This window comes from Pagrus major, chromosome 6, assembly GCF_040436345.1.
Source record: "Pagrus major chromosome 6, Pma_NU_1.0".
NCBI lineage: Eukaryota > Metazoa > Chordata > Actinopteri > Spariformes > Sparidae > Pagrus > Pagrus major.
In genome coordinates, this window is record NC_133220.1 from 4652162 (window position 1) to 4663506 (window position 11345).

Consider the following 11345-nt stretch of genomic DNA (forward strand, 5'->3'; position numbering starts at 1 on the left):
GCAGACATCTCACTTCACCGGAGTCACTGATGCTCTGTAGATGGTATCAGTGATGTTCTGGATTGTTTTAATCACCCGCTGCAGAGCCTTCCTGTCCTGGACCGTGATGAACCACATCAGTTTGTGATGTTTCCAGTCAGGATGCTTTGTATTGCTCATCTGCGTGGCCAGAATTTAGCCTCAAGTAGAGCCTTGTCTGTGCTTCTTTAACCAGGCTGGTGATGTGTGAGGACCAAGATACGTTCTCAGTGATGGTAATTCTGAGGAACACATACCTGTTCACCTGCTTCACCTCAGCTCCACTGATGTAGACAGGTGTGTGTGTCTTTGTCTTCTTCTCTCTAAAATCAACTGTTATGTCCCGGTAAAGTCGGGGGATGAGGGAAGCAACACAGTTAGTAACCCGAGAGTTAAAGAAGAGCGGAGAAGCTGAATGTCGGCGTTATAACAAAAAGAAGATTGTCATCGGCACCAGCAGTGTTTAAAACATCACCGGGCCTAAATGGTGATAGGGATCAGGTCTGCACCGCCAGGAGGAGGAAGAGGGCGGCACCTGAGGGAACACAAACACAAACACAAACACAAACACGGCCGCAACATCAACAATCAGCTCCTTGGTTTTTGCCCAAAATCACAATCACATCGCCTCAGTGGGCTTTACAATCTGTACAGTGAACGACATCCTCTGTCCTCAGACCCTCGACTGGAGCGAGGAAACACTTAGCATATTGAGAAAATAATAATATATGTAATATATGTAAAGTGTGTGGATCCAGGATAAGGAGAAGAGAGCAGTGATCCAGGGTATGACGATATGTATCCGTCAATATGTGAGGCAGGAGGAGCCAAAGACAAAAACTGCCTTTTAACAGGAAGAAACCTGGAGCAGAACCGGACTCGGTGTAGCCGTCATTCTTATCGTTGTCACTTTAATATCAAACACAGTTAATACAAGGAAGTTGTTTCAGTTTTCTTGAATCTAAATTGTTGTAATAAACTTCACTTTCCTTTGTTTTAATAAATAAAGAAGCTGTGATTAATCCGACAGCAGCTGGTGAAGTGATAAATGACATAATCATCATATAACGGATTGATTGATTATTAACCTCCTGCTGCAGGAAGGTTTTAATACGACTGTCTGTGCTGCCAGTGTGTTTCAACAGAGAGGAAATCAGTTGATTGTGTGTGTGTGTGTGTGTGTGTGTGTGTGTGTGTGTGTGTGTAATCAGTCGCCTCCTGTGTCAGGACAGATAAGTGAATCCTGACTGACAATCAATGGAAAAACAGAAACACACTGTTCATCCCCAGAGCTGCTATCAGCAACAACATGCTGCTGTCCTGACACACACACACACACACACACTCACACACACACACACACACACACACACACACACACACACACACACACACACACACACACACACACCAGACCCGGGCTCATTGATAAAAAAAAAAAAAGCTGGTGGTGTAACAGCGTCTGATCACACAATATCACTTGACTCCACACACACCCACTTCCTCCTGCCTTTGCCCACCACACACACACACACACACACACACACACACACACACACACACACACACACACACACACGACCAGTTTCACAGTTACTGAAACTCTTGACTTCTCCTTAAGTGAATGAACGTTAGAGAAAGTGGTTTTTCCTCAGAAACATCTCCCAACACACACACACGCACACACACACACATACACACACACACACAGACACGCACACACACGCACACACATTAGAAGAAAATGGAGATGAACCTTGTACGACTGCTACGTGTGACCACAGATTGGCCTGAACACTGAGCGTGTGTGTGTGTGTGTGTGTGTGAGTGTGTGCAGGTAAAACGCCGACCGTCCTCTCGGCTACACCTGTAACCATGGTAACCAAGATGGCAGCCGTGGCGGCCTCATGGGACGATCAAGTCTGGACGCCCTAAATAAATTAATCGGGGCGCAGACACAAAGCCTCCACGCAGCTCCCGTCCCCGTCACACTGAGGCAGTTCTTGGCAGTCTCGCCGTTGCCAGGCGACGTGTAATGGACCGGCGGTTCCTGCCGGCGGTCGTGTTCGATCACAAGGATCAGAAATAGAATAAATTCCTCCGAGATAGATGTTTATAGTTTATTTTTGGGTGAATGTTGACATCAGAGACAAAGCAGCAGTGATGGAGAGAGTTTCTCTGATCAGACGTGAAGAGTTGTAGTTCAGCTCGAGGATCTTTCAGGTCTTCTGGACGTCACCTTGTGTCCTCTTCCTCCTCTTCCTCCTCTTCCTCCTCTTCCTCCTCTGCGAGTGCTTAATGCAACAGACTAGAGAATTATCTGACAGCCATTGGATGGATTGCCATGATCAGACCTTCATTTCCTCCTCAGGATGAAGTGAAATGACTCTGGTGATCCTCCGAACCTTCATCGTCAGGTCAAAATATGTTCAGTACTTCGGTTTATGAGCAAATACCAGCAAAACCTCAGCTTAAGTTCATGTTTACTGCCAATTATAAAATGCTAGCATGCTAATAAATGTGTTAAAAACACCATGTACAGCTTTGCAGAGCTGCTGGCACGGCTGCAGACCCTCGTCCTTCATGTGGTGATGCTCCGAAATGTGAGAAATACTTAAATGTAGGTTAGCAAACTAGCCCAGTTGGAAAAAACAATCAAAAATGTGCCTATTTTCTGCAGAAAGCTGTCCAAACTGTCTCTGTATCATGACATATTTCTCTAATTTACAGTTCAAACACCACAAGATGAAATGTGAGGTGGTTTTCGTGTCTCCCTGAACCTCCTGCATCTGTTGCTGAACCCTCTTAATCTCATCATTTCCTGCCGTCTTCCAGTCGTCTGATCTCCACACCTGCCTCTTGTTTCCTCGGTCAGCCACACATTCAGTGCACCTGCACAGATACACTCCGGTCGATCGGGTGTGTTGTGTCCTCGTCATAGATTTCCAGCCCCTACATGACCCCTGTAAACAACGTTCATACACCACTGGTATCAGTAAGCGAGCGAGAGTCGTGATAAAGACGAACAGTTGGAGCTCGAACACAACATCAACAGATAATCAGCGACAGCAGACGTGATGCCGCTTCTCTGCTGTTCAAACTGACAACAAACAGCAGACGAGCTGAAAGTGAGACGTTACTGCTGAAACGCTGCAGGACCGGATCATTAATGTGACAGTCGGAGGGGCAACCAGGTGTTGAGTTGTACACACTGTACACACACACTCATTCACTCACGTGTTCGACAGGAAGCTGCTCATTCAAGTTTTAGGAGCTAAAAGAGGAAGTCCGGAGGCCGCTGACAGTCGAATATCTGAGTATGTCATGCAGCATGAAGGGAGTTATTGACCTTTGACCTGATAGAGTTTGGATTTAAAACAGAAAACTGCAGATAATTAATTATAATTAATCATGTTGGCGTCCAGCTGCGTTTCTTTTGTTGCATGTCATCTTCAATTTCTCTCATTTTTTACTGCAACTACTGAAAAAAGATATAAATGATCCAAAAACCAAAATATCTGACTTTGTAAAGTTTGTGGAAACCTATTTAAAACATGCAAATCAGATATATATAGAAATAAATAAATAATTTAATGTCAGTCTGGTCTCTGGGGACTCTGTCGTACTTCATGTGTCCAGACACTGTGAACATTAGAGAGCAGACAGGAGCAGCAGGGTCTTTACAGATGGTGCTGTTAAGTTTCACAGCTGTTTGGTGGGAGGAAGCTGCTTCACTCTGAGGCTTTTTATACCCATCAGTGAGATCTTTATCTGCATCACTGCTGCTGAGAGGAATCTATAAACGTCACTGCTGCAAAGGCTGGATTGCTGTATTGTCAAAGTGAAATGGACTATCTAAGTAGCAGGTAAAGGCCGGTTAGTTTTAAATCAGATGTTCACATATCCGGTATGTTTGTTAGCAGCTACTTTGGCAACACGTTAAGCTATCTGCTGCTCCAGAGGGCCGCAGAGGAGAAAACCAGAAAATACTGAATCCATAAAACACGACACAGTTTCTCCCAAAACACTGAATGAAGTTATAAAGTTGTGTTTCTGTACAGTAATCGTTGAGGTCCGGCCCCCAGCAACACACTCCTCCTCTGGCGACGTTCATCCACGGCAGCGTCATAAAGTTTTTATTGGACAAATAATTAATATACGCCCCTGAGTGCAGGATGAGTCATCGACATTTTTACTTATTTTCCAGGAAGTTACAAACTCTAAAATATCATAAAAATAGCTACAAAACTGCTTTTTTCCACCAGTTGTTGAGAGGCTGAAATGGTTTTTCACTGCTGGGTCGTCGGGCTCACAGGAGGACATCCAGAGGGAGCTTGGAGAACGAGTCAACTGAGGTGCTTCAACTTTCTGATCAGGATGCCTGCTGGACGCCTCCCTGCGGAGGTATTCAACCCGCACTCAACTGGGAGGAAACAGAAAAAATGCTGGAGGGATTACGTATCCCATCTGGTGTAGGAACGCCTCGGGATCACCCAGGAAGAAACCTGGAGGAGTTGGCTGGAGAGGAATGTTATTTCTGCTTTGATTAGCCGGCTGCCAGCGTGACCTGGACCCAGATTAAGGGGAAGATGATGCATTAAAAGGACAGAAGACAGAAGTATATCCACAGCTTTGTTAATCTGCCGATCAGAGTTTGTTATGTGTGCTTACAGGGACGTAATGATCCACTGACCTGGACCGGACTGTCCTCTGGGTCCACTCAGGCTGCAGAGTTTCTGCATGTCAGGTTCAGGTCGGTGTTTTTCCAGCGTGACGGGTCAGTTTTGAGTCTTGAACTATGTACAGGAGCTTTGAATGACGTGGCTCTCTGACATTTATACACACATTTATCGAATGACCCAACAAGCATGAATGATAAGACATCTGCCTGCAATCTACACTACACACACACACACACACCACTTCTCCATTCAGTCTACCAGTAACCTGCTCATTCATGACTTTGCAACAGGACGAAGGGGGAGGAAGAGGAAGAGGCCTCTGTCCGCTGCAACCGCCCCGTTCTCTCTTCCTCTTTCTGCTTAATAATAGAAAGTAGAGGATGTTCTGGACTCTGCGTGTCGCAAGTCTCCTTGAGAACTTGTTGCATGCAGACCGCTGTTCATGCAACGAAGCCGCTCATGGCGGCACCGCGGTGTGAAGAGCCGGCTTCCCTCCTACGAAACTCTGTTTGTGGCTGATGTTGCACAGCTCTGATCTCGACAGAATCCATTACAACTTTTCCAGAAGCTGTCGAGCGGCTCTGTCCTGCCTGCAGGAGGTGCAGCCTTGGAAATCTTTTAGATTTAGTCGTGAAAACAGACATTAAAGGTGTTTGGGTAATGATGTTGCTTCATGCATATAACAAATCCTGACTCCTGTCATATCTGCTGTTGCATGATTCCCTAAAATTCAAGCTTTCTGCATGCTTGCCAACCTGTTCCAGTTTTTTACAGGAGCCTCCTGTTTCCCAGTTTCCTCTCAGCGACACAATTCTCCTGTTTTTCTCCAGATTTATGACAAATATTTGTCAAAACGTACCTGTTTCTGGCACGATACAGCGTTTATCAGCCCTACGACTCGAAAAAGTCACTACACTATCACCAAATGTCGTTTCCTGCTCTCACCTCGTCCTCCTCAGTGCGAGAGACAGAAAGAGAAATGGAAAGTGCAAAGAGAAAGAAATACTCGAGCAAAAGAGGAATTACAATTTCATAACATTTATATGTAAAGAACAGTTGGACGGTCCTTTACCTTTTGATCCCTGAAGGGAAATTAGGTTTGTGTGAACAGTATTTAGACAGCGAAGCAGTGAAGTTAGAAATAAAAGATATTAAAAAGTCAAATTAAACATTTGCTGCTGCAGTGTCCTGATTTTATTATTTTTCATTCTTTAAAAGTCAGAAGTCAGAAAACAAAGTCTCTGAAACTCATGTTTTTGTTAAATTCAAGACCAGACAACAAACTGCAGTATCATGCTCACAAATCTTCACTTGTCTTTGTTATCTACACAAAATATTTATTTTGGACCAACACTTCCTGCGCTTCATGCCGAGCAGCTCTTTTAGATTGAGGTGTCTGTACATTTACCAGGCGTGCAGCCACATATAAAGGGCTGTGTCACAGAGTAATCGAGCAGAAATGTGCGCTTGTCTGTATTTGTTTGGTTGATGCAGTGTGTTGTCAGCGAAAGTGAAGAGAATTGAAAATGGCTGGACGGATAAATCACGCTGACGCTGACAAAATGACTTTTAAAAAGGTGCAATATGTAAGAAATGACCAGCGGTCCAATTCATAACAAATAGCTGTCGTTAGCTGAGTTAGCCGTGCAGCTAGCAGTCCGGACTCGGAGCTCAGAGCACCGGGGGAAGTGTTAAAGTGTTGACTGGGGCTAGCTGGTTAGCATGCTAAACATACTTAACATAGCCGTTATGAATGTTTTCAAACAACATATTCCCTCTTAATGAAGTAGATTTAACGACGGTACAACACTGCATTTAATCCCAAACAGGAAACAACTGTTTTTGTTCTTGTGTCTTATATTTTTAGCCATAATTCTGCAATTTTAGTAAATGTGCAAAGTGACATTTCAGCGCTACAGAAAGTGATACTTTCTACATGTATGACTTAGCATGGTTAGCATGGGTAACGTTAGCCACCAGACATGAGCACACAAAGACAAAAGGGCAGCGCAGTGCAGAAACATGACAAGAGACAGGAAAAAAATGTGTGTGTGTGTGTGTGAGTTTCTGATGTTCGTGTTAAACTCAAACCTCTTTTTCTTTTGAAGATTTCTTTCACGGTTGATTCTGTGGAGATAAAGCGGCTGAAACAGGAGCCAACAGCGAGCGTCGAAGTGCCGCCGGCTCCGAGTGAGTCGTCCTTCGCCCGCTGAGCCACCGGCCTGCTCCACTTATGGTACAGTCATTTAGTTACACTGCTCCTATTGTCACTCGGCCAATATTGTACACAGACATAAACAAAACACACTGTCCTATTGAGCCGGAGTTAATCCCCCGCAGGCCTCTGAACACACAGTCACAGATGCTCCTTTGTGTGATCGAACACCCGTTCGGCCCTGTGGAGACATTTTATCTGTGTCCTTGAGTGTCTCATCACATGTCTGTTTTTCCGGTTGGTTATTGCATTATTGAGGGCAGGAGCTCCAGGACGTTTTAATGTCACCACGCCGAGCTCATCACATCACTTTGGGAACATTTTGTCCCTGGACCCCGTCGTCGTTCAGCATGATTTGATTTCAGATAGAGGGAATCCTCTGGTTTGGACAAATGACAACAATTTACAATTTCTCACCACAGACTGTGGTTTCGTATCCACATTACGACCCTGATGTAATTTAAAACATATTTTTTCTTTTAGTTTTATTCACCTCATTTCCTGTCTGACTTACTTTTTTTTTGTTGTAAAGTTATATTTAGCCACATTTGTGTGTCTGTAGGACAGATTTCAATCTTGTTGCACCTTTCTTGGTTCCCCCCTGCTGCATGGAAATGAGGTTAAACTCAGATGGTGTCGGTGCACGCTGTCACCAACCGCTTCACTTCCTCGGTTTATGTGTCAAACTAAAGTGTTGCTGTATTCTCACAAAGTCACAGGCCTGATATAACAGCCACTATAGTTTATAGATGTTCGACAAATCATGAACAAAGACTTTCTGACAGTGACACAACAGCTTTACTGCATGTCTGTCACTACATGATGTTAGTCCGACTGAAATCATACTTAATCGAATTTCTGACATAAAAACTGGACTGCAAGCTGCTGGCGTCCATGTTTTCCTGAGCAGATGCAATGGGACACAGTTAAGTCTGACACATATAAGTCAACACTTCTGGACACGAACACGAGTCTTGTTTCTTTTTTTACCCATGCCCAAACATTAAAAACTCTACCGTTGTGGTATTTGTACGCAGATTTAAGCAGTTTGACTGACAGTATTCACTTCTTTTAGCTCCTGTTTGGTCTCCACCAACTCCTGAGAGAAACATCTGGATGTTTAGCTGCTAAATGTTCCTCTTTCTTCAGCAGCTCGTCTCCAAAGTGTCTGTCTGGTGTTTGGTGATTGTCTTCTCTTTTAAATATATATAAAATAGATTTAAACAATCAAATATTCATCTATACAGTCTGTAGGTTTTGCAGCTTTTCAACTGAGCTTATTTTTAAACAGATGTATATTTAAATGCCGTCCAGTTCACACACACTGTAGAAACAGACGTGTCTATTTTAGGCCAATAAGGCAGCTGCACACACGCAACGAGCCAATCAGAGAGGCAGATGGGGCAAACAGACAGAGACATAGATCTCGCATGTGAACTACATGTGGAAAGACAGAGAGAGCAAGACGTCGTCTGGAGCCAACCACAGTTTTTGGAAGCTGGCAAGCTTCTCAACGTTCCTGACGTTCCCTGAAACTGGAACTGTGGAAGATTCTAGGAACTTCAGGAACGGACCAGGAGGAGGAGGAGGAGGAGGAGGAGGAGGGGTGGAAACAGGGCGGGAGATCAGGGTTAGTGTGGTGGAGTGGTGTTACCAGAGGACTTTATTTTTAGGACTACAAGATGAACGAAATGCAGAAATATTCATACTTATTTGAGCATTTTAACCGAGTGTTCCTGCTGGAGCTTCATGCATCTTCCTGCACGCTGCATCACTTCTGCATTCAGCAGACACACGCAACCTCGTTCAATTCGTTTTTCTGAGTCTTTCCAACACATTTTCAGACACGACTTCCCCTTTAGCTTTCGAGGGAAAACCAAAACTAATCGAGAGAAACAGTAAGTGGGCAAGAGAGGAAGGTGACGAAGTGTTTGCAGGATGACGCTGAGCTGGAAACTTTGCAAAATACACCACTGGTTGTTCCAGTCAGTTTAGCAATCGCCGAGAGGATCTCACATGGTGGTAGCTGCTAGCATGAGCTGTTAGCCATCAGACTGAGCACGCTTAACTTTTGAATTTAGTATTCAAGGGAACATTTGTGCTTTGTACCATGTGGAATTGCCAAAAAGCTCCATAAAACAAATGGCAGAGTCAATAAAATCACTAATACGTGAGCGTAGCTTATCGATAATGGAGCTGGATGAAGTTTTGGTGGGAAACAGCCTGATATACCAGACACTGAACCCCAAATACTCCTGCTAATGCTAATAATACTGCAGTTTGTGACATACTGACAAAATGTAATGTATCAGAGTGAGAAGCAAGTACATCATTATCTGTATCTGTACTTGGTAAGGACTTCTCAGAAGTTGATGATTTAAGCCTGATAAAGATCTGTGATAATCAGTAGTTGCTATTTTTATTAAGATTTCTGCAGAACAACCTCAGAATCGAGCTTCAGATCAAAGTTTCTCTCAAAGTTATTTATAAACTCAGCTACCCAGTGAGGATTGTCCTTCATCACGAGGTGGAAATTGACACTTTTAAGTATTTTTGGGGGGTTTATTTCGTCTTTATTGACAGTGAAGGAGAAGGCGTCATCATCAGCATATATAGTGCGCTCGCTCTGCCAGCTGAGCTAACGAGGGCGCCCGTTTGGCAAATTTACTCGGATGACGCTACTGGATTCTCATTTGAGCCGAGTACTCGCTCAACTGTAGTACAGGATTTGTGTCAATGAGCAGAAATCCATTACTTCGTCATACTCGGCACAAAGACTCGTCCGAAAGATTGTCCTCGACCCTTAAAGGTGTATAACAATTTACCTGTTTTAATCTTTTAATCATCTTTCTTTTGGCCAGAGTGTCTCCGTCCACTCCGCTAACAGAGAGCAACGGTAGCTGTTGCCTCAGCCTGGATGTCCTGGGCTTCATACGTCCTCCGACCACTTTCTGGGGACTCGAGCGTAAAATATATAAATGTTGTGTTTCATTCACTCGTATAAGCGTTTTGCGAGCACAAGAAAGTCGTGCTCAGAGTCACAAAAACTATTTCAAACGAGTGTCCATGTACTGTACTGTGCTGAGTGTTGGACTTTAACTTGCTTTGTTCAGAAGCTCTGGTGTGAAGTGTTCAAGTTATTTTAGGACAACCCTCAGGAAAGTGTGAACTCCCTGTATCTGTGCTTCGTCTCCGTCCTGACCTCACATCAGACGACCACTTCAGTGTCCTGAGTGTCCGAAATGAATTGGATTTGAATGCGAGTCTGTTTATTCGTTTTGTGCCGAGATGAAAGCATACAGCGTGTCCAAAACATGTCATCTGATACCAATAAAGAACGAGAACGACTTTTCGAGGACACACTCTGCTCTCTCTCTCTCTTTCCCCCTCGCCATATTTGGCAGCCTGTTGCTGCTTCACACTCACACACACATTCCCCCGCTGTTCTCTCTCTCTCTTCAGGACCGGGCCTGAACCCAAGAACCTGACGACCCGCCTCGCTCACCCATCCTCCTCCTCCCCCTCCTTCAGGTTCACTGGGTGAGCTTCTGGGAATCAAAAGCAGCAGCGCTCTTCTTGGACAGCTGGTTGGCGGGAGTTTTTTTTTCCGCCTCTCTCCAGGCGATGTGACAAAGTGTTCGCAGAGTGACACCGAGCCAGAACTCTTTCCATATTCGTCAGGTTTATTTGCACCCTTGCTGTATATCATAATCCACTGTGGCAGAAATGTGAGAAATATTTAAAGAATGATGGAGTAACCCTTTTCTCAACAAACCTCTTTAGATATTAATTTTATAAAAAAAGACTCGGACGTTAAGTCGTCTTCTCAGCGGAGGTGATCCCACCGCTGGTTGGCTTTGGCCGTGCACGCTGCCGTGGCGTGCCTCGCTCGGGGGGTTCTGGCCCGCTCCGAGAATAAATGTGCTACTATGTCATCACCGAGGATACGATCTGTGTAATGCAGCTGAGCAGGTCGGGTCGTTGAAATCCAACACTCGCTCTATTTCAGGCAGGAATGTGTTGGCTGCGGCTCGCTGCCTCGACACTCCCGAGACTAAAATAAAAAAATAAAAATAAAAAAAAGATTTGTCAGGGTTCGTCACAGGCTCGAACACCTGACTCTGCTCTTTAGATACGCACCTGATATCTGCCTCCACTAGAAGACCATCTATCTACTGATATTTAACACCTTCTGTGGGTTATTAATAGAGACTCACACCAGTAACTCGAGTTCAGGATGATCTCGGCTTGACTTTCCACGTACACACAGCTGCACTTGGGTGTAATATTGTTAGAAAGGTAAAACAAATGCAACTCCAGTCTCCTCACTTCCACTAGCCTCTTTTAAATCCTGTGTTTTATTCACATTTGATGGTATTTTAACGATGCATTTTCCTCCCAACTCTTTAAATTGATCTGCAGGTTTCTGC